Here is a 24,267-nt window from a genome sequence, read left to right on the forward strand (position 1 = left end):
ACACACACACACACACACACACACACACACACACACACACACACACACACACACACACACACACACACACGCGCGCGCGCGCGCGCACACGCACACGCGCACACGCACACGCACACGCACACACACACGCGTGCATGCTGGAAATTAACAGCTGGGTACCGTGGCGGTAATTGCTTAGAACGATAGCGTGGTGCTGAGCCGAGCTACGAGAGCTCATCCCACCTAGCAAATGCTAATAAAAACTAATACAAGTGCCTCAGCAAAGAACGAAGCACTTTTCTGTTTGTCCGACGTGATTTCCCTCCTCGAGACCGTCAATTTGATACCCCACATTCTTTAGCGACACATTCTCTGAATTTTAATCCAATCTGAGACTATCCATGACTCCCGTGTTACACGGTTCGCAATTTTTTATATTTTTCTTCTAATTATTTTTTCAGTATTTTAACTTATAGTTTGATCAATTGTCTACATTTGCGCTTTTATAATTATTACAGGTTGAACTTCCGTGATATCTCCATTTTTGTGTATATGCAGGGCGTTTCCCGATCCTGGTGGGGGGTAGGGTGAGGGGGGTACTCGGCAAAGAATGCTACGCATTAAAAAAGCAAAGGCATATCCATGAACGCCTCGCGCTTCAGAGATTCGCGGGGACAGTTCGCTTTGACGCAAGGCGTTTTTTCAGGATGCAGAGCAAGAATGCACGGACCCGTAAGCCTAAACAGCTTCGACATAAATGAACGAAGCAGTGAGCGCACATCCCCTCGCCCAATCTTGCTTGTTTCGACCTAGGGACCTAGCACACCATCGAGTCTGGACCGCCTCTGTCATAAACACGAACACGGAGCCTACATCAAGAGTTTGGTATCCAATATATACGTACAGATGCTTGCAACCAGTGCTAGTCATCATGGGCAGCAGGTATAGCTGTATTAAATCTGCAAGGAAAATTGTTTCCGACCTCACAGGAGCTACGGTGTCATGTCGTGCCTAATGCAAGAGTTTGAGCTCATGAATTTGCACCCGTAATATTTTTACCGCGCGTGAATTTGAAAACACTGAATTGTAATGAAATCGGAGTCCATCTGAGCCCGAGTAAGTTCCTAGCACGAGAGAGTTGTGAGACCATTTGGGTTCTAAATTCGTTTTGAGTTCTCAGCAAACTTTGAGTTCTGAGTTCATTTTGAGTTTTGAGTACATTTTGAGTTTTGAGTCCATTTTGAGTTTGAGTACATTTTGAGTTCTGAGTCCATTTTGAGTTTGAGTCCATGTTGAGTTCTGAGTACATTTTGAGTTTGAGTACATTTTGAGTTTGAGTACATATTGAGTTTTGAGTACATTTTGAGTTCTGAGTACATATGAGTTTTGAGTCCATTTTGAGTTTAGTACATTTTGAGTTATGAGTACATTTTGAGTTTTGAGTCCGAGTGAGTTCTGAGTTTTGCGCTCAATGTGAGTTTGTGTTTGAGTGAGCGCAGATGTGCTGCTCAGCATTGAGTTTAAGTTTGAGTGAGTGGTGATTCGAAAAAAAAAAGTGAGTGAGTTTGAGTGAGCCACGCCAACTTTGCCGAGGTATCAGCGAGAGTGGTCTAAACATGACCCAGAGACTCCAGACTACAATTTGCGCTAGTAATCAAATCACTTCAGTGTCCTTTTAAGACACAGCTGCGATCCTTGCAGGCGTCCGACCTGTCCGATCACCTGCCCGAGTGCTGCTATTTCGAGGATGTGTTTCCCTACATTCCAAACATCACGGTTCGCCTCATGACTCGGATCATGGCCAAACTTAAGGTGAGACCAACATGCGCAGCATGTCTTATGAGCATAATTTTGTGTGTGCCTTGCTGCCCCGGAAAAATCTGTCCGTCTCCCTCCATTCCGCTGGCCACGCCATGCCCTCCGGCTAAGGCGTAACGGCTGTTTTTACTGATGCTGCTATTTCTTGTCGGGGAGGATTCATCCGCCCCCCCTATCGCACCTCAATCCCTCTTGCAGTGTTACTTCAGAAAAAATGAGTAGGATTAGGGTGCAGTGGGGAGGCCTGAATGTTGCGAGTAACCAGGGTTGCATTTTACGGCGTTGGTAGTGGCAGTGTCATTTCGTGAAAACCCGACGCCCTTGTTGCTGCCTCTCTGAGGCCCCGGCGAAAGTGGACCGGTGGGAAGGGAGGTGAGGAGGCTGGAGTAATTTGATTTATTTGTAGGGTTTAACGCTGCTACGCAACGCAGGCGATTAGGCGCACCGTAGTGGAGGCCTCCGGATCCGCGTTGTACGGAACGGCGTTCCTGGAAGTAGTTCCCTTTTGGAGGAATGGAGGAACGCTACCGTTTTATTAAGGGTCGGTGGAACTGTAACGGTAACTCGTTAGGTTTATGAAGGAACGTCAGGAACGGCGTTCCTTCTGCAAACGTTACATTGCTGGTATTTGGCTGTGTTTGATGCCAAGAGTCGAGTACAAAAATCCCCAATTCGCTACTGTGTTTCTCTTCCTACAAGCTGGCCAGTTTGCCCGCGCCCTTCAGCGGAACGTGCTTTCTCGAAAGTCAAAGGCAGAAGAATAAGCACGCAGCGGGCCATAGCTTGTGCTTGCTTTCATGGCGGCGGAGCTTATGCGGCGTTCGACGGATGAATAGCGCAGCCGCGAGAATGCTTTTCACCTTTCATCATTTCTCTGGAAAGGCCAGGACACGCGCCTGGGAAAGGTTGTCTAAGTCCGAGCGGCGCTGCAGGTTCCTTGTGAAACCACCGTATCCGTTATTGTCAGGGGTAATTACCACATTAGTGCGCGCGAGGCGCGGGTGCGTTGCTGTGCTATGCTAGAAGGTTTTGTGGGGGGCGGGGGATAGATGGGTGCCCGAAACTGGGCCCGAAACTGTCTGGCGTGGGGTGCCGACAGGGGAGTTGCGCTCGCTGTAAGGTCATTCGAAGTGTCACCGGCTACGAATAGGGCTGGGCGCGCCGCAGTGTCTAGGGATGCTGTACTGCTCGAAGTTACAAAGTACGCATGCAGTTCGTCACGGCGCGGTCTTTGGGTCGACGGGAATGGTTGACGGTAGTGACAGGACCTTTTTTATTGCACGCGCCGTGTTGACAACGGACAGGAATTTCGTCATTGTTGGGCATAATTTCGTCGCGTGCTGTATGGACAATACCTGAGAGAGGCCGACGGAACGTGAACGGCCAGCGTTCAGAGTTAATTTAGTTGGTCGGTTTCAACCTGTGCTTTGATTTTTTATAGTGTAAATGTTTTTTACGCAAGTGATTATGCTCCGAGTTATTTGCTGTGCTCTTCCCTTACGCGTATTTCTGACCATTTCTATTTCTATTTCTATTTTTTGTTGTTTACTTTATCTACTACCCTGACTGTGCTCGGTATACATCGTAACTATTGCGCGTAGACTTCATGTGTGACTACGCTGCTGACTTTTATTTTTCTTCTTTTTCTTGACTTGAACTTGTATTGTGAGCCTTGTAGCCATTACTTGTTCTGTTGTGTTTTGTTACTCGCAAATTTGTGCTGTCTGATCCGCACAGCTTCACTTTTGTAACCCCCTTACTCAATTCTCTGCACAGGGCCTGCAAGGCACTTTAAATAACCTGCAATATAGTAATAACCATTCATTAAACACCTATGTATTCTTCCTTTCGACACAGTTTCTCATGCAAAAAAATTAATTATGCTCCTGCATGTAACTTTTTCTTTGCACATCTGAAGAGCAGTAACCTTACTGAGCATTTGTAAGCCCAAAGTGGAAAGTTCCATATGTGTTGCACGCATAATAGACGAGCACCAAAATCGCACTTCGATATGTCTGGAGTTTGTCTGGTGCTCCCTGACTTGTGGAGGCGTGCTACACTCATCTAGGAGTGTTTCTTTGGATTCTATATATCTCCAGATAATCCGCTGCCGGCGGTGTTCCTAATCGTATAATATACGTAGTTTGGTGTGAGTTTCAAATTTCACACTTTATTTCGCATCGGGATTATCCGACACCATACTTTAATTTAAAAATGAAATGTAACGTTAATGTAACGACACGTTCCAATGTTCGAAGTGGAACTGGAACGCGTTCCTTTCGCAATAAAGGAACTTGTAACGGGAACTCGTTTCGAAATTGGGGAAGAACGAGGAACAAGCTTTTGTTCCTGTTTTAGAGGAACGTGTACAACAATACTGCTGCGGAATAATTTTGACCACCTGGGGACCTTTAACGTGCACCGAAATCTCGTAAACACCTGCGTTTTTGCTTTTCGCCTCCATCAGAAAACCAGCCGCCGCGGCCGGGAATCGAACCAGCGTCCTCGTGCTCAGCAGCACAACGCCTTAGCCAATGAGCCACCGCGGCGGGTAGGAGGCCGGAGTAAGTCGAGAAAGCAGGGGGAAGGGATGGGGTAAAGTGAATTCAGCTCGTTAACAAGAATACGCTTCATAACCGTAATCGCACTGCTAGCGGAGACCCACCACATCAATCAGGGTGATCACGTGTAATTATCGAAGACCGTCTGATTCATCGGCCAACGGCTGTCGACTTTCTTTTGATATATGATTTCGGACTCGAGATTAATGGAGCATGTAACCTGAGAAGGAGAGGAAGAAGTCAGTTCGGCGTGCTGGTTAGTCTAGCTTCCCTGCAATTTCTTCGCTTTTTGTGCCCTCCCAGCCTTCAGCACATCTTATCGTCCACGCTGCCTCCTTCTAAACGCTCCGAGATGCCCAGGCGGCGGAAACCCCGCGTAAAACGACTTGCTCAGACCAGCGAGCGGACCCTCCTGCTCGGTAGGGTGCCGCCGTTACCTGCTCTCTATGCCGTTGTCGTGGACTCTTTAGGCTAGAGCATGGTCACTCCCTCCAGCCGTGGCATACGACAGACCTGCCTCAACAACACCACAGTGTCCATCATCCCCCAAAAAACGTGCGATCGACCTAACTCGAGATGTTGACGTGCCTGGTGGCAACGTAGACGAAATGGACCAGACATTTTTACCTATAAGAAGAAGTGAACCACGGGAATCCCGGTTGTGTTTTAACCAGCAGAAGCAGGATGCAGTCTCTGCACAGCTAACCCTATCGTTGTCGCAGCGGAGGTCGTGGCCGCAGCACAAGAAAGCGTTCTAACTCATCGCTTGAACAAGGGTGGCAGCAATATTTTCAACGTGTCTTCTCTCTGTGCGGCCAATCTTCTTCTCCAGGTGTAAACCTTTGCTGGCATTGCGGTTGAAGCTCATGTTCCGCAATCATACATGGCTACCTACAGAAGGATTCAAGGCGTCCCTCTAGAATACGTGGATGAGGAGCTTGGAAGCTACCTACGTGACCAAGGCGTCCTATCTTCTCGCAAGCAAGTCCCTTACTAGTGTAGCGAGGACAATTGCGTTGCTGAAACCCGCCGCTGATCCATCATTCTAGAGTTGAAGCCCGGCACGCTACTTCCTGCATGAGTATTCCTTCGCTTCTGTAGCTTTCCCGTTACAGAATACATGGGTACAGCCACGCAGTGCTTCAATTGCAAGAGGCATGTCCATATCGCCAAAAAATGCAAAGGGCCCGTACGCTTCTTTCGGGGCCTCACTCATACGACGATCACACGTCACGGGTCGAACCACGATGCGTGAACTGTGATGGCCCACATCATTCGTCGTATGAAGCTTGCCCGAAAAAAAGGACCACGACTCTTGCTCGCAATCTGGGGCAATTTCAGGGCAAAGTTCATAGTCGGCGAAAACCTTTCCCGAGCCCGGAGCCTTTACAACTGCGATGCAATGGTCGCATGATCCGCCACCTCAGAGTAGCGCGCCTCCGAACAAATCACATGCTGGAGTAGTCCAAGAACAGTCGTCGGCCAAAAATTCCAAAGTTCATTTTGATGCTCGTTCGAAGGACGCACCCTCTCCCTCGAAACGGCGCTCTCCAGACCGTGACGAATCAGCAAGTCAGACCGGCCAGACAGACATTGTGAGTCTGCTTGTTCCGATGCTCTTTGTGGCCATCAAGGCAATGTTGCGTGCTAACCCCTCCGCGGTGCTTCCCTGAAGTCGAGGCTGTCCTGCCCTTAGAGCGCCTCTTGGCCTGTTCCTGCATATCCCAACGGCGTAACGGCCAATCACAACAATGATGACTCAGCCCCATCCACGTCTACTAAAGTGACTGTACCATTTTTCAATGGAACGTCCGTGGCATGCGTTCGAAACTTTCCGACTTTCGTGAACTTGTACATTTATATCACTTCCCATTCATAGTGATATCTGAATCACGTGTTGGGGATACCTTTCATTGAAAAGATTATCACATCTTCCATTCGGAACGTTGAAACGACGTCAGCCGGCTGTTATAGATTTTTCCGCAACGACGTGTCTGCTGCAGCAGTGGCCGTCCCACCTCATCACACCGAAGAATACGCCTCCGCTAGACCTTTAATTGCGACAAAACCATTTACACTCATTGACGCTTACCTGGAGCCAGGGACTGCCTTTGCTGCTTGCAGGCTCGAAAGCATACGCACACAACAAAATTCGGGGGAGTGCTTCTACGAATTCTCGCTGAGCAAGACTCGCCGGGCTGATGATGTAGCATTCTATGGAACCGCTAAATCACAGCAGCGTAACGTTCTCAAAAAACGGAAACGTCACCAGATGCACTGATATTCTGTTCGTGTCAAGCCATTTCATCTGAAAATTTGCTTGGTGCACAGACTTCGAAGCAAGAGGGAGAGATCACATACCCCATTCTGATATTTTCACCCGGGGCAGCTATCTTTCGACGTGGAATGAGAGTCAAATGGTCGAACTGGGAAGGCTACAAGGCGTCTGTGGACCTCAAAATCACAGCAGCAACTTTAGATGAAGACATCATACCAACTTTGACCAATTGCCTTGAGGAATCCTCCCGAGTCATGACCAAACGTCTCAACATGAAGACCGACCAAGTTTAGGAAAGATTACGAGCCGTTCGCAGGTGGACAGAACGAAAGGGGCGACGCATTAAGGCGTTAGAAGACGTACGAGAGGCTCGAACAGCACAAAGGCAGGTCAGACGTAACTTAGGAAAGTTGAGCAGGCAGCGGTGGCGGAATTTATGCCCAAGATAAGACGACCGCAAACCTTTGTCAAGCATTTGGCGGGCGTTACCAGCTGTATACCATTCAGAGCGCTATTGTTGCACGACAGATTTCCCCGAAAGAGGTGGCTGAAGCGTAATGTAGGCTATACTGTCCGCAAGATCATTAGTTTCAAGTATCAAGTTTATTTACTTTCCAGTTGTGGAAAATGAAGCAAGAGCTAAAGGCCTGACAGACGCTCTTGCTTCACGGGACAATCCAGCAGTACAGCAATCAAAACAATAACATTCAATTTCCTACACACAAAAATATACTCGAAACGTGAGTAGGGTGAAGGGAGTGGGCATGAATACATATTGCCGCGAACCATGTATGGGCTTGCTTATTTATTGTTTGTTTTTGCTGCCGGGCTGCGCCCGGGTGTGTTATCTGCGTTCCAAGCAAAACGCGTCTTCCATTCTTTATTTTTATGCCGCACTCAGATAAGCAAACTGTTTCGCCCTAACGTCGCTAGCCCAGAATAATCGTCTGTTATCTACAATGTTCTGGATGTGAATCGACGGCTCCAAAAACACTCGCGCCGAAAGATAAAAAAATTCCCGCGCCTTCCCGCGAGGGGAACACGAGTAAATGCAGAGCATTGGGGTCTCAGTACTGGTTGAGGGCAGTGTTGCTTCCATCGCTTCTTCCGTGATGCTGGAGTAGCAGACACGAGTAAACGTGGGAGCGAGCGTCAACCAAGGAAGGAAGGAGCTACGCAGTGACTGAAGCACGAGCGACCGCTAGCCGCTTTATATTTGCAGCGCGCGCAGTAGAGGGAGAGCAGTACGGGGGGAGAGCGCGCATGCGCAAGCAGCGCGCGCACTTCTACGTCCCACCGCGCTGCTATCACGCACCTTTTACGCCGAGACCGCGACAGAGCGAACGGGCTGACTACGACGCATGCGCGCGCCAGCTGCTGTTGAGAGAGACGAGGGGAGGAGGAGAGGCGCACCTGCTGCGGACGCGGAGCTGTGGACGCCGTCTGACGCAGGAAGAGGCGAGGCTAAGAAATGCTCTGCATTTTAAAGCCTGCAGAGCAGACGCCTCGGCATTCGATTCTGCGACGCTCGCCGACGCAAGTCACTTTATTGACCGCTGCTTCGCCGCCTCTGTATTCTTTTGAGTTGTTAGGGGAGCACAAGTTCGCTCCAATAAACTTGTTTCTCCTTCAAGACAACTGCGTCGTCCTTGGCTTCGTGACATCTGGTGGAGGCGCGGGGTACTCACCCTTTATGCTCTCTACGACATCTGGAAGCCGCCAAGCCAGCCCAACCAGAGTAAGCCGCCGACTGCAACGATTGCTACCCGAGTTCGGTTTGATGCCAGAAGGGCCCAAGAAAAGGAACGCTGCAACCAACACCATGGTGCAAGAAACAACGTCGCCAATCGCCCTGCAGCAGCCCCGGGAACCGCCATCGTTCCGGGGAGCCCCCGCTGAAGACCCCGAAGAATGGTTGGAGAAGCTGGAGCGCGTCCGCATCTTCAACAGGTGGGACGACGAAGAAACTTTCCGACATGTCTTCTTTTACTTAGAAGATGCTGCTCGAACTTGTTTCGAGAACCATGAGAGTTCTTTGACCGACTGGACTCAATTCAAAAGGGAGTTCCTTAAGACCTTCACTACCGTTGTGAGAAAAGAGCGAGCTGCGCTTTTGCTTGAAACTCGAACGCAGCACCCCAACGAAGGTGTCGTGATCTTCGTTGAGGAGATGAAGCGACGTTTTTGCCGTGCGGACCCCGAAATGACCGAAGAAAAGAAGCTCAGGCTTCTAATGCGAGGAGTGAAGCAAGAGCTTTTTCCTTGTCTAGTCCGTAACCCGCCGAAAACGGTGGCCGAATTCGCGTCTGAAGCTGCCGCGATGAAGAAGACGCTAGAAATTCGAACGAGGCAATACGACCGCCCTGTCAACGCGCTGTTCTCGGAGACCATCGGTGCCGCAACTGGAAGCTCCGATACATTGCGCGAGACCATTCGAGCAGTGGTCAAGGAGGAGCTTCAGAAGCTTTTTCCAACAACGCCGCAACCTCAAGTGGCTTATCTGACTGACGTCATCCGTGAAGAGGTTCAAGAGGCGCTGGGAACTTCTGTGCCTTCAGAAGCACCCCGTCAGCCCCAAGCGATGACCTACTCCGCAGCTCTTCGTCAACCCCGCCCTGCTCCAACCCGTCGTCAAGAGGCCCAGCCATACCGCCGTCCAATGCCGCCCACCCGACGCCCTGTAGACCAATACCAGACGCCAAGGAAGACCGACGTGTGGCGAACGCCCGATAATCGCCCGCTGTGCTACCACTGCGGAGAGGCCGACCACATCTACCGTCGCTGCCCTTACAAGAGGCTTGGTCTGCGAGGATTCTCCGTCGACGCACCACGCCCCCGACCTGGCCAGCGCCCTAGTGAGATCGACGAATACCTGTCCAACACGAACCGAGGACCTGCCCGCTTCAACCGTTCGCCGTCGCCCTATCGTTACCAGTCGCGAAACCGCCATAACACCACTGGCTTCTCGCGTGGAAGGTCCCCAGCCCACGCGGGGGAAACTAAAAGCAGCAACTTCTGGAGGTGAAGTTGCCGAACGGCGAAAAAACGAAAACCCTCCAACTACGCATGGCCGCACCGAACACCGTACCTGCAGCCCAACGACTCGATCTAACCCGAACGTGACTCCCGAACCCGACGACGACACGACGCGACGCGTACCCGAAACGACAGAGCCTGCCGCTGAGAAGATAACGAGAATGACGACGCATGGTGCCCGACCGTCAACACGTACAATCCGAGATACAAAGCCCCGACGCACCAAAAACTCCAGGAAAGCGGCGTCCGACGTCCGGTTGTCCATTGGCTGCTTTGGGGTAGTCGCCCTCATCGACACGGGAGCCGAGTACTCGGTAATGAGCGGCTTATTCGGGTCTAAGCTGAAGAAAGTTACGACAACATGGGACGGTCCGCATATACGCACAGCAGGAGGCCATCTCGTAACGCCAAGTGGAACGTGCACATCACGCGTCACCATAGGCGGCACCACGTACCCTGCTAAGTTCGTTATTTTGCCTAACTGCTCCCGCGATGTAATTCTCGGAATGGACTTTTTGACGGACAACGGCGCAATAATTGATCTGCAGACCAAGTCGATAACTTTTTCCTCCGATCACTCCACGACGCCGCAGCCGAACCCCGATCACCGTGCTGCTGTCATGATCGCCGACGATCACATCACCCTGCCACCCCGCGCAAGCTTGATGATCGCCGTCTATATACTGTGAGGATGCTGCTTCTGACATCGACGCTATCGTAGAGAGTGATCGAAGGTTGCTTCTCGACCGCGGTGTCTCCGTCGCAAGAGGGATTGCGCACTTTAAGCAACGCCAATCTCACGTTTTGGTCACTAATTTCACCGAAGAGTACCAGCATTTAAACAAGGGAGCTGCAATTGCGTTCCTCGAAGAAACGCAAGAAGCAAGTGACGTGATCGCGGTCGCCGACTTTGAACGCACACCCGATCACACCTTCAAGCTTTCACACCCCTTCGACGTGAATCCGGCGCTACAGCAAGAACAACGGAACAAATTATTGGCTTCGCTGCATCGCTACAGCGAGTGGTTTTCGTCGAGTTCAAAATTACGTCAGACACCCCTAGCGAAGCACCGTATTATAACTGAAGATGGAGCCCGACCTACCCGACAGTCACCATACCGCGTCTCTTCCCACGAACGGGAAACCATCCGGACTCAAGTCGACGACATGCTCAGCGACGACATTATACAGCCATCGAAAAGCCCGTGGGCTGCGCCGGTCGTACTCGTAAAGGAAAAAGACGGCACATTAAGATTCTGCGTTGACTACCGGCGACTAACCAAAATCACCAAAAAGGACGTGGATCCCCTGCCACGAATCGACGACGCCCTTGACCACCTCTGCCATGCCAAGTACTTCTCATCGATGGATTTGAAGACCAGCTACTGGCAAATTGAAGTGGACGAGAGAGACCGAGAGAAGCCTGCGTTTATAACCCCGGACGGCCTATACGAGTTCAAGGTGATGCCTTTTGGGCTGTGCACGGCGCCAGCAACGTTTCAGAGAGTCATGGACACTGTGCTAGCTGGCCTGAAGTGGCACACTTGCCTCGTATACCTCGACGACGTTGTGGTATTCGCCCGGAATTTCGACGAACACCTTGCAAGGTTGGAGTCTGTACTCGAGGCCATTCGTACATCGGGGTTAACGCTGAAGCCTGAAAAGTGTCGTTTCGCGTATGAGGAGCTGAAGTTCTTGGGCCACGTCGTCAACGCCGCGGGAGTCCTACCTGACCCGGCAAAAACCTCGGCCATTGCGAACTTCCCAAGGCCGAAAGACAAGGAGGGCGTGCGAAGATTTCTCTGACCGTGCGCATACTACCGGGGCTTCGTCGCAAACTTCGCCCGCATTGCAGAGCCAGACGAAAGATAGCACCGCTTTCAGCTGGGAAAGTGCCGAAGAAAAAGCATTCTGCGAGCTGTGACAACGCCTGCAAAGGCCTCCCGTGCTCGCTCATTTCGACGAAAACGCCGAAACAGAAATGCACACCGACGCCAGCGATATAGGCTTGGGTGCCGTTCTCGTCCAAAAGCAAAGCGCTGGCGAAAAAGTAATCACCTATGCCAGCCGTGGTCTGTCGAAGGAGGAGAAAAATTACTCAGCCTCTGAAAAAGAGTGCCTCGCAATTATATGGGCCATTTCAAAATTTCGCCCATACGTATATGGCAGACCATTCAAGGTTGTCACACACCACCATGCGCTGTGTTGGCTCGCCAATTTGAAGGACCCCTCTGGCCGTCTTGGGCGGTGGAGCTTGCGCCTGCAGGAGTTCGACGTTACAGTTGTTTATAAATCCGGCAGGAAACACTCCGACGCCGACTGCCTGTCCCGCGCCCCCGTCGACCCACCACCACAAGACGCTGACGAAGACAGTGCGTTCTTCGGGATCGTGACGGAGAGCGACCTAGCCGCCCAGCAGCGTGCCGACCCCGACTTACGCGTCATAATCGAGTACCTCGAGGGATGCAACGTAGCCGTTCCAGGACCTTCAAACGCAGCTTACCGGCATTCAGCCTGAGAAACTCCGTCCTCGTGAAGAAGAATTTCAGCCCCGGAACAAGAGCGAATTACCTTCTCGTCATCCCCGCGGACCTTCGTGACGAAATTTTGGAAGCGTGCCACGACGACCCGTCTTCCGGACATCTCGGCACAGCTCGCACTATTGCAAAAGTCAAGGCGAAGTACTTCTGGCCCCGCCTTACATCCGACGTCACCCACTACGTTCGGAGTTGCCGTGACTGCCAGCGACGAAAAACGCCGCCGACACGACCCGCCGGATTTCTGCAACCGATCGCCGTCCCGTCGAAGCCCTTTCAACAGATTGGAATGGACCTTCTAGGCCTGTTCCCTACGTCACAATCACAGAACAAGTGGATTGTCGTGGCGACAGACTACATGACGCGCTACGCAGAGACCGCCGCTCTTCCGAGGGGCACTGCACAGGAAGTCGCAAAGTTCTTCATAAACCAAGTTGTGCTGCGACATGGAGCCCCGGAAGTCCTAATCACGGACCGCGGAACGGCCTTTACTGCGGAGCTGATGCAAGGAATATTACGCTACAGCAACACGGATCACAGAAGAACGATGGCGTACCACCCCCAAACGAACGGACTAACAGAACGTCTGAACAAGACAATCGCAGAGATGCTGTCAATGTACGTTGATGTTGAACATGAGACTTGGGACCAAGTGCTCCCGTATGTCACGTTTGCGTACAACACGGCTATCCAGGAGACGACGCAGCTGACGCCGTTCGAGCTTGTCTACGGAAGTCGGCCAAGTACGATGCTCGACGCCATGCTTGCACACGTAGAAGACGACGACCTCAACGCCGATGTCCAAGGACACCTTCAGCGTGCGGTGGAGGCCCGCCAGCTGGCTCGAGTTCGTACAACGGACCAGCAGGTGGTGGATGCGGGGCGTTACAACCTCCCACCCCGAGACGCCGCGTTCCACCCAGGGGACCGTGTTTGGGTTTGGACTCCCATCCGACGACGCGGACTCAGTGAGAAGCTTCTGCGACGATATTTCGGACCCTACCAAATTCTACGACGTGTCGACCAACTTACCTACGAGGTAATCCCCGATGGTGATTCCGGAACATCACAACGACGCACGCGGCCCGAAGTCGTCCACGTGGTTCGCTTGAAACCTTACTATGCAAGATGACGGACTTTTTTTGTTGTTGTTGCTGTTTGTTCGGACTGTCTTTTATTTTAGCATCGGGTCGATGCACTCTTAGAGGGGGGGGGGGGGGTAATGCCGCGAACCATGTATGGGCTTGCTTATTTGTTGTTTGTTTTTGCTGCCGGGCCGAGCCCGGCTGTGTTATCTGCGTTCCAAGCAATGCGCGTCTTCCATTCTTTATTTTTATGCCACACTCAGATAAGCAAACTGTTTCGCCCTAACGTCGCTAGCCCAGAATAATCGTCTGTGATCTACAAAGTTCTGGATGTGAATCGACGGTTCCAGAAACACTCGCGCCGAAAGATAAAAAGCCTGCAGAGCAGACGCCTCGGCATTCGATTCTGCGACGCTCGCCGACGCAAGTCACTTTATTGACCACTGCTTCGCCGCCTCTGTATTCTTTTGAGTTGTTAGGCGAGCACAAGTTCGCTCCAATAAACTTGTTTCTCCTTCAAGACAACTGCGTCGTCCTTGGCCTCGTGGCAATATATTCTCAGGCTCTCTCGTACTGCTGCAGAATACTTAAATACAACAAAAAATAGTTCGTAGCTTGCAAACACACAACTTATGGTTGAAGGTACATCTTTTATATATACAGCAAACATATAATAAATATAATAATACACATACAGACAAAAAATAGCAATAACAGGCAGATTAAGAGTATTCAATGCAAAGTTCTAGCAGCATTTTTAATGAATTTGTTAGAACACTGCCTGCTACAATCATAGTTTTCCTCAATTTTATTTAAAAGCCATGGTATCTGGAAATTAGTATGTTACTGTAATAAGTACGGATTTGTGGTCTTTTTCTAAGCCTACCACGCAGGAAGTACCTCTGACATGCCCTAGAAGTGGCCCCTTCAAAGTACCGTCAGCTGCTTGCCCCGCCTTGGACCTCTCCTTTCCCGAGCAAGAACTCAACGCAGCCATTTCCCTGGCCAACAAACGTTCTTCGCCTGGTCAAGACGAAATCACCCATAAGCCCATTTCTCACCTGTCCCACCACTCTCGATTAACTCTCCTAGAATGCTACAATTCAATTTGGCTCGCTCGTACCATACCTTTTGAATGTAAATTACCAAAGCTAGTGGCGATCCTGAAGCGTGGACATCCGCTTCAGGAAGTATGAAAGTATGGAAGGCGAAGTATTATTCTTTCCGACCGATAGCTTTGCTAAGCTGTGTCGGTAAAATTCTTGGAAAAATGATATTCACGAGAATGGCCTGGTACCATGAGAGCAAAACCGTTATCCACCACAAATGAACGGTTTTCATGAGAATAGAGCAGTCATCGAGAACGCAATTGCACTGGTTTCGTCTCGAGAAGACGAACTGCATAACAGACATATTCCCATTGCAGTATTCTTGGGCATCAAACCTGCACACGATTCAGATTATCATGATGCAATCCAAGCATACCTTGCTGCTCTTGACGTCGGCGGAAAACTTTGCGCGTGGATATCAAGCTACCTACAGCGGCAAGAACTCTTCATGTAAGTCCCACACTATACAAAAAGGAGTGCCACAAGGAGATGTCTTGAGCCCTCTCTTATTCAACATGACACTTATCCACCTAAAGCAAGTACTCCCTACCGGCGTACATGTCACACTCTATGTGGACGACATGTGCATTTGGAGTGCGGTGCGATCACGCCGTACCACACAACCCACCCTTTCACCCAGGCAACTGCAGCTATCCTCATAGAAAAGTGTTTTGATGGCTTTTACTCGCAAGCACATGCAGAGATATCCATTAGCCCTCGGAGACCATACCCTGCAGTATGTACGAACTCAAAGATTCTTCGCGACCTTAATAGACCGTAATCTTTCCTGGGCTGCGGAGGACTTAGAAGGCTCGCATACGCGAATATCTGCGATGTCAAAAATCGTCGGATACCTTGCCGGTTGTCGATGGGGCAGTGACTGTCGCTCCATGATACTACTCTGTAAAGCCTACATGGACGGCGTACTGCGCTACGGTCTCCTCGTCCTCCAAAAACTGCCACCTACAAACAGAAAACATCTAGCTGCGGCGAGAAACTATTATCTCCGTGTATGCCTTGAAATTTTAAGGGGTCGTCGTGCTTGGGTACTGCCGCTGAAGCTAGCTGTCTGCCCTTGGACGTGATCAGGTTCCAAGAAACCGTGCGGATACATCCGTGACATCCGATGCACTCCAGAAACCATATATTAACGCCACGCAATAGAAAATGACAACTCAAGTCTTGGTCAAACGTTGACGACATCACATCTTTCCATTTCCTCCCAGGCAGCAAACTCAATTCCGCCTTATTTCTCACCCTCGCCATTACGCTGTAGATGCAACATCCCAGAATTGACTCTGAGAATAATATGCCTCAAAGGGGTCTGTTACTCAACATTAGCCGGCTGTACTCTGGCACAAATTAGTTTTTAACAGACGGCTCATTTGTACTTGAGCGCAGTTCCTCTGGAATCTTTATTTCGTCCACTCCAGACGTTCTCACATCCCCTCGAGCGGGTAACATCATCTACCTATTTCAGCCGAGCTTTACGCCATCGACGAAGCCATCCGGTACATTCTTCGCCAACCGCCGGGGCAATGAACCGTCTTCACAGAATCCAAGGCAGCTCTCCAAAGCCTACGGCGGAACAACTGCTTCAGCATTCACGAACACTCATCTTGTGAAATAACATGCTTGCACCATCTAGCCACAGGCACTATAGACACCAAAAAATATTTCAATGGTTTCTAGGATACTGTGGTCTTCCAGTGGACGAGAAGGCAGATGAAGCTGCCAGCAGAGGCCGTCAAATGCATAAAATGAGGGAGGCATTCTTCACCAAGCATGATGTCTCAGCTGTGAGGAAGGTACTTGTTTTAATGGAGCGGAACCGTCTCTGGTTTCTTCCAGAGAACAATTATGCTATCTTGCACTCCAGAGACCCCGAGCACAGGATGAAACTGCGAGAGCTGCTTCCGAGCCGAATATAAACTTTATATCACCGATTATACCTCAACGCACTGCATGCGAAATCATACCTGTTTCTACTCGGCGCAACCTCGAATTCTTGCTGCGATAACTGCGGGTCGGAAACCGTGGGACACCTACCATTAGGGTGCGCTACTCATATGCTCGTAAGGTGCCGTTTGTTGCAGGAAATCGAGCACCTAAGCCCAGGACTAATTAGCTTGAATGTACTGCTGGGTCCATGGTCCCACCCTGTTACGAATGAGCCCGCCGCTGGCCTTTGTTTCAACACTCTTCGGCTGTGCGGCGAAGCCTCCACTACGTGCGCCTTTCAAGCAGGTCCTCCTTGTCGGTGACTGACGCTTGTAGCCGACAATTCAGACAAGTTGCCACTTGCCTGGATCTCTGGTGCCTATCTATCGGCGCGATCAATCTTCGACGGCGTGCTGACGCAACACGCAAAGACCTGCCCCAAGGACACGGAGGCCCCGCGTCCGCTGCGGAGACCTCCTCTCTCCCCTCTTTCAGACGCAGCGTGCGCCAATGCTACCGACTGATCACGAACTCTGGAAAGAGCGTTGTGTGTGTCTGTCGTTAGTGACGTGCGCACAATTTATAGGGAACGCTTGTTTCGACCGTTGGCGCCTTGGGTATAAATGAGACCCCCAAGCGCTGTAGTTCATTCTTGTTTGAGCAGTGAATCAATGCTGTCACTCTGCTCGAGTCCTGTGCCCATAGGGGCATTGTTCTTTGGCTTCGGCTCATCTCTCGCTATGAAGTAAACAAGTTACGTTTTGCTTACGGCTTCTGGACTTCTTCACGGCTGCAACATTGGCTGGGCGCTCGCTTCAAACCACGCTACCAAATATATGTCGGAGGCGACGGAGCTCGGTTCGGGTCGGTTTTCCCGGATGCAACAACTGGTTGGCATCGGTGGGATGGCAACTTCGTAACACCTGGAGCCAGTGGTGTGAGATCCAACACCACGGACGTCGAGGCGGCTTTGGACTTAGCAGAATTTACGGCGGTCAATGTTGAGTGCGGGACTTTTCGTCACAAAGTTTTACCAGGCTTCTGAGGATAGCTGTTAGGACGTGTGTTTTGTCGCGTGGGTTATTCGCGCAAAACATTTTTAGAGCAGTGGGAAAGCAGTACTCTAGCCCGGTGATGAATTTGAAGGCGTTGAAAAAACCGCAGTTGTTGGAGCTTGCAAAAGAGTTGCGCTTGGATGTTTCGGGCGCGCTGAGAAAGCCAGAGATAATACAGGCTATACTCGCTGTTGGGGCTGACGATGACGAGCTGTCTGAGTGCATTGAGATGATCAATGGCAGGGAGACCGCGAAACGTCAGGCTGCAGAGGCTGAGCGCCAGCGTGAGCAACGCGAGAGGCAGAAACAGGAACGCTGGCAGAAAAAGCGAGAACAGGAGCTCGAGAGGCAGAAATAGGAACAACGGGAGGAAAATAGACGAGAGAGAGAGCATGAGCTCCTACTCGATCGAGAAAAGCGAGATCACGAGCTGGAGCTGAAGCGTCTAGAGATCGAGGCATCTTAATCTAGACGTGAGAGTGACAGCAGCGCGCCAAGCGTGCAGTCTGCGGCGCCTGAGCGACCTACGTTACGAATGAGTGACCTAATGCGATCCTACAAGGTAGGAGAAGACATAGGTATTTTTTTGGTCAACTTCGAGCGTACGTGCGCGAGGGCTCAGTTTAGCCGAGACTCATGGCCGCAAAAGCTGCTTACGCTTTTACCAGGTCAGGCATCCGACGTGATGGCCCGCTTGCCAAAGGAGGACGAGGACTACGAGAAAGTCAAGTCGAGCCTACTGCGTGAGTACAGGCTGTCGGCAGAGGTATTTCGCCAGAAATTCCGTGAAGCCGAGAAAGCTAAGGGCGAGTCGTACTCGGAGTTCGCCTATAAGCTGAGGGATAACATGGAAGAGTGGCTGAAAGATGCAAAGGCTTTCGGAGAGCACGACAAGGTAGTTGAGTGCTTCGGTCTCGAGCAGTTTTACCGCCGTCTACCATAAAGCCTGAGACTCTGGGTGCAAGATAGGCCAGGGGTAAATACTGTGGATTAGGCAGCTCAGCTAGCCGACGAGTTCGTTGCACGTCGAGGTGCGCAGGGGTGAAATACGGCCAAAAAGAGTTCAGGTCGAGGCCTGATAAGACAGGGCCGAAAGGCAGAGCTCCCCAGGAAGACGGTGGAGCTAGCAAAGTCGTTTTCGTGGATGGTGAAACTGGCCGCGAAAACTAAAAGAGCGTAGACGCTGAGCAACCCAGAAAGAAAGCTTTTGAAGCGCGCAGACTGGCTGCGTCTTAAAAGTGCGGCGGGGCATTTCGCTGCGACTTGCCACAAGGGAAAATTCGTATGTCACGTGCTAGATCTGGGTGAGGATAACAGGCAGTTTCTGGAGCCGTACGTACGTGAGCTCGTGGTCAACGGTAAACTGTGCCGAGTTCTTCGCGACTCCGCGGCGACATGGTCCACCCTTCGTACGTTGAACCAGATCAGCTGACGGGACAGAGTGTTTGGGTGGAGCTAGCCGTAGCCGCACGAAACGTGCGCCGGCCGATTGCTAAGGTCAGCATCGGAGGTCCGTTTGGTGAACTTTTCACGCAGGCGGCAGTGTCCCCACAACTTCTTCCGGAATACAGGTACCTATTCTCGAACAGGTCGTATCAGCTGTTACGCGACAAGGGGTACAATTTCAAGAAACTGCCGAGGAAAGAATCAGCTGGGCTTGCTGCAAAGAGCTCAAGTAACGATAGTGTCGCCACCTCTGAGAGGAATGGTGAGACTGAGACAGATAGCGAGGATGGGGCATTTCCGGAGGCTCACGACAGAAGGCAGCGTAAGTGCCCTGTGTGTAACGCCCCTACTGTGAGCGGAGATGTGTCAGCGTCGTGGTGTTCGGACTGCGCAGGTTCACGGGAGGCATTGAAAACGGCTACTGACCCGAACGCACACAGTTCGCAGGCTACGACGTTCCACGGGAAAGCCTATACCGTGAAGTTAGTGAAAGGAGGCAACACGAGTCCGTTGAAACGAAAGGTGTTTCTCCGGACGCGAGTTCAGAACCGAGCTACGCTGGGGCAGATCCGGCGGTCGAGATACTGGACAGTTTTTACGGTGCAGCTAATCTCAACGACGCCGCCGAAACTGAGCGAGTCGCTAGCGCTCCACCTCCAACTCAGATACTCGATGTGGAGCCACGGCCAGCCGAGCTAGTAGCGATTCCGGTGTCGCCTGGGGTTGAGCCGTCTCTTGAGACCGAGCCGCCTGTTTCTAGATTGGCCTTGACAGCCGGAAACACGAGCGAAAACACCCTCTGGTGTTCGCTAACCGACGGTGTCGCAAAAAAATCCTGCAAGGGCTCCCATGCGCGCCTTCCGAGTTGCAGCTCCGTGCACACGTTTTGCGTCGGGTCTCAGCGGACGTCGGAGCGGCCGAGAACGAAGGCGCATGCCTTGCTCGAGCGGTGGAAAGTAGAGCAGCGTCCTCCGGCCGCGCTCGAGACACGTCTCGGAAGAAGGCCGATGTCCTCTCGACCGGTCGCAGTCGCTTTCAGAGAGCGGGCGCACCTAAGGTGCGATTCCAAAAAGGGGAAAGCTCAGGGCATTTACGAGAGCTCAAATCGCAGTTCTCAGCGCGATAAGTTGCCTGTAGAAGCCTGAATTTCTCAATTTCATTGTTTTTTCTGAAGCAGGTTTCGCCCTTTACGATTACGTTTCTTTTTGTTTGGGACATTTTCAATCACGCGAAATGTAACCGTTCAAGTTTGTGTGCTTGTCTAAAGTACTGCTGGAATAAAACATAACTAGTGCAGTTAGTTCTTAGCGTATTTTATCGCAACTAAAAGCCTGGTAGAGCTTCAGTGTGGATTTGTCTTCGCACTAGCCGGCGATGCGGTTGTGTCTTCATGTTTTGTTCGGTTGCTTGCCTGACGAAGCCAGAGACGTTCTTGGCGGGCCACTATTCGTCCAGTGACCGGCTCAGGCGAAGCTCCAGCACGGTGTCGTATAGCCCAGGCCTAGAGTCGATCATCTGGTGAGCACTTCTCTCCGAAAGCATTCATCCGAACAACGGTTGAAGACCCTTATCCATCGGGATCTCGGACCCCCAGCGGAGAAGCTGTTTCGAATGAGCCCGCCACTGGACTTTGTTTCAACGCTCCTCGCCTGTGCGGCGAAGCCTCCACTACGTGCGCCTTTCAAGCAGGCCCTACCTGTCGGTGACTCACGCTTGCAGCCGACAATTCAGACAAGCTGCTACTGGATCTCTGGTGCCTATCTATCGGCGCGATCAATCTTCAACGGCGTGCTGACTTCAACGCTCCTCGCCTGTGCGGCGAAGCCTCCACTACGTGCGCCTTTCAAGCAGGCCCTACCTGTCGGTGACTCACGCTTGCAGCCGACAATTCAGACAAGCTGCTACTGGATCTCTGGTGCCTATCTATCGGCGCGATCAATCTTCGACGGCGTGCTGACGCAACACGCAAAGACCTGCCCCAAGGACACGGAGGCCCCGCGTCCGCTGCGGAGACCTCCTCTCTCCCCTCTCTCAGACGCAGCGTGCGCCGCTACTACCAACTGCTCGTGAACTCTGGATAGAGCGTTGTGTGTGTCTGCCGTTCGTTAGTTCGTTACCTGTGCACAATCTGCAGGGAGCGCTTGTTTCGACCGTTGGTGCTTTGGGTATAAATAAGACCCCCCCCCAAGCGCTGTAGTTCATTCCTGTTTGAGCAGTGAATCAATGCTGTCACTCTGCTCGAGTCCTGTGCCCATAGGGGCATTGTTCTTTGGCTTCGGCTCATCTCTCGCTATGAAGTAAACAAGTTGCGTTTTACCTACGGCTTCTGGACTTCTTCACGGCTGCAACATTGGCCGGCCGCTCGCTTCAAACCACGCTACCAAACGTATGTCGAAGGCGATGGAGCTCAGCTCGGGTCGGCCCTCGCGTACGGAACAACCCCTTCAGATCAGCGCAGAGCCCTGGTGGCGTTATTTGAATACCTGGACGAGATCGGCGTCACTGAAATGATTCAAAATAGTACCGTGATGTTCATCCAACTGCTCACACAAACTGAATGCTGTCTTCCTTTTTTTTACTATTCCTCCTCGTATTTCTCCTGCCTTGTTATATGGGGCCTTTTCTACCCTCCCCTACTCTTCACCCGCCGAGTAGCATGCCGATATCGAGTTTCTGGCAATCGTCTCGGCTTTATTCTCTAGTAAAAAGCTTTCTCTCTCTCTTATGTAACCTAACCGTGGTCCCAGAAGCGACAGGTAATCGATCACTGCTCCCGCCAAGTAAATACAATCTAAGCGAGATTGCAACGTGCCACGTCATCCGATGTAGCGTGTGGTCGATCCTGTACGTTGCTGCGCCACGTCGATCAGGCCTCCTTCCCGAAGGGAAGCTTTCAAAACTCGCGCCGAAGCGACAGCGACAATTTCAGCACTTGCTTTGTCGCTGGCATGGTACGCAGTTAAAGTAGCCCGTTATAAGACGAGTCGACCGAGACTAGCCAAAAGTCCTGGAGGGAACAGAAGTAGCACCGATTGATCATGCGACTCATGAGCACACACGAAATGCGTAAGCTCCCTCCTCACATGGGCGTCGTCAACTACGGTTACGTAATCGTTTTTTTTTTTTTGTTGTTGTTGTTGCTGTTGAGGTTCTTCGGCTCGGGTGGGTGTTCGTAAAAACGCCAATGTGGCCCCACAAAAACATGCAAAATTTTGCGCGTCCTCTAGAGACGCAATTTCGATTTCCTGTAAAGAAGCAACGTCTACATATTGTTCATTCAGAATGTCGGCCAACCAACATTTTCTTTTTGTTTTTGCAATGTTAAACTTAACATATTTCAAGTGGAGGATGTGATTTCGTTATGGTGGGCCGTCATAGTACGGAGTGCGGTTACCGACTGAACCTTCAGCTACGTCCGCTGGTTTTTGGCTGCCCCGAAGGATCGCTGACCCGATTTCTCCGTGGCTGGCTTGGTAGTAGCTACGTCGCCTTGCTTCCACTGCGCCTTTTTTTCGGCTGGGGTATCGAAGAGAATGGGCCTACCGCACACGTGGCCGCTAGGTTGAAACACGTCTTTAAAACAGTGGCCCAGGGAGGTATTCGGGAAGGACCGTTCGCGCGTTCCATGCTATCTAGGTTTCCCCAGACTCATTTGGACGCAATTTTCTCTCATCTCTTGACCTCCCGTGTAGAAGCAACGCCCGAAGGACTGCAAAGAGCTGGTGCAGGGCCATTGGAGGACGCTGGAAGACCTTGAATCGCGTACGTATGCATAAACGCGCCCACTGCGCCGCTTTCTCCACACTGCTGGATCTTGCCGCCCTTCCCTCCCTCCCCCTCCCCCCTCTCTCTCTCTCTCTCTCTCTCTCTCTCTCTCTCTCTCATCTCTCTCTCTCTCTCTCCTCTCTCTCTCTCTCTCTCTCTCTCTCTCTCTCTCTCTCTCTCTCTCTCTCTCTCTCTCTCTCTCTCTCTCTCTCTCTATCAAATGATCCGACACCTTGATATTTGCGTTATCTTTACGCTCGCATTTATTTTTTAAACTAAACAGGCGCGCTGTGAAACTCGTCATGCGTGTTCGCGGCTCGCAAGGCTTGTGTTGCACTCATACGAAAGCTAGGTTTTTCCATCGACCCTCATGAGGGTTGGAGCTTGCGGATCCATTAGTGGTGTACGCTCCCTTGTTCATTCACGCGCTCCCGTATCCACTTTATCCTCGGCCATTTTCGCCTGCCAATGGAGTAGCAATTGGAGCGTCCCGGATGCCCGTTTCCTATTTTTTGGCAACGTTCTGCAGACGCCAATGACATAGTCAACGACCCGGTGATGCTTCCCAAGTTTCACGCCACCTGGGGCGACCGTGAAGCGCATTCTGGGAGAGGAAGAGGACCCACCACTCCAGGCATTGGAAAATCTTCGGAAAGGTGCAGCACACGCGCCCTTCTGTCACTTGGAGGCCAGCAGTGCGTGTTCGGATTTCGTTTCAGATGATGATCAACCGATTCTGCATAACGGACAACGATTTAAAGCCCGTGGGCCAAGGCTTATACATTGGGTGAGTACACGCGCATATCAAGTCAGTACAAGGGGTCGCAACACTAGACAGTGAACATTTAAAAAAACCCGCAGCGGTGGCTCAGTGGATACGTTTTTGCATGAGGACGTGGATTTGATCCTAGCCATGGCGGCCGTTTTTCTTTTGGAGGTGAAAAACCAAAATGCCGGTGTGTAGATATAAGGTAGCCGTGGACTTCAAAAATGCCCAGTTTAAAAAAAAAGAATTTAAATTAACTTAACCCTAAATACGAAGTCATCTAATACGGCGCTCCTCGGAGCCCGCGTCGCACAAGTCCCAGTTTTATTTGATGATCTTGATTTGGAAAACTAAAAATAAAGATAAAAATGATCTCTCAGAGTAATAATTCGCAATGCAATCATTGTTAGCTACATTTACCCCCGACCGCCTAAGCACGGCCTTTGAAGAAATGTTCCAGTTATTACGGAATATGCTTGTATAACCTAGTGTGCTTAACATTCGGTCAAAGTGACAAAGAAGTGAATCTGGTAAAATGTTATTCGTCTGCGTAGCGTGCTTCAACTTCTTCATCTTTTACATCTGTGTGCAGCGGATATTCCGAGCATTAGTTTCTTTCTAGCCCTCTAGAGAGATAAAACGACAACCTTATGCAGTGACGTCAAAGTAATTTTAAATCCAATTAAACGCAACCTCAGTCTTCTTGATTTCAAAGCTAATCGTATATCACGGTCATTATTCCCGCGGCGTTTGTTCTCGCGCTAGATGCAAAGAATATGCGCACTCTCGCGACATGTTCCATTCCCGCCTTGCGCACTTGCTAGTGTGTCGACACAGCAAGTTACCAAACCGTCCTGGGAGGCTTTTCGGAAGGAAAACCGGGCGTTCTCA

General features: G+C 51.1%; 1 pseudogene across 1 annotated transcript in view; it reads left to right on the plus strand.

Moving 5' to 3' along the window:
• LOC144164660 (histone-lysine N-methyltransferase SMYD3-like) overlaps positions 1–24,267 on the plus strand; it is a 65,166-nt pseudogene that overhangs the window by 19,105 nt on the left and 21,794 nt on the right. Inside the window, exons 3-6 of the transcript XR_013321217.1 lie at positions 1,681–1,791; positions 22,538–22,607; positions 23,140–23,266; positions 23,330–23,397. The product of XR_013321217.1 is annotated as a histone-lysine N-methyltransferase SMYD3-like (transcript). The remainder of the gene's footprint in view (positions 1–1,680; positions 1,792–22,537; positions 22,608–23,139; positions 23,267–23,329; positions 23,398–24,267) is intronic.

Source organism: Haemaphysalis longicornis, unplaced genomic scaffold, assembly GCF_048455015.1.
Source record: "Haemaphysalis longicornis isolate Haplotype H1 unplaced genomic scaffold, Haemaphysalis longicornis Haplotype H1 scaffold_1, whole genome shotgun sequence".
In the NCBI taxonomy this organism is placed as follows: domain Eukaryota; kingdom Metazoa; phylum Arthropoda; class Arachnida; order Ixodida; family Ixodidae; genus Haemaphysalis; species Haemaphysalis longicornis.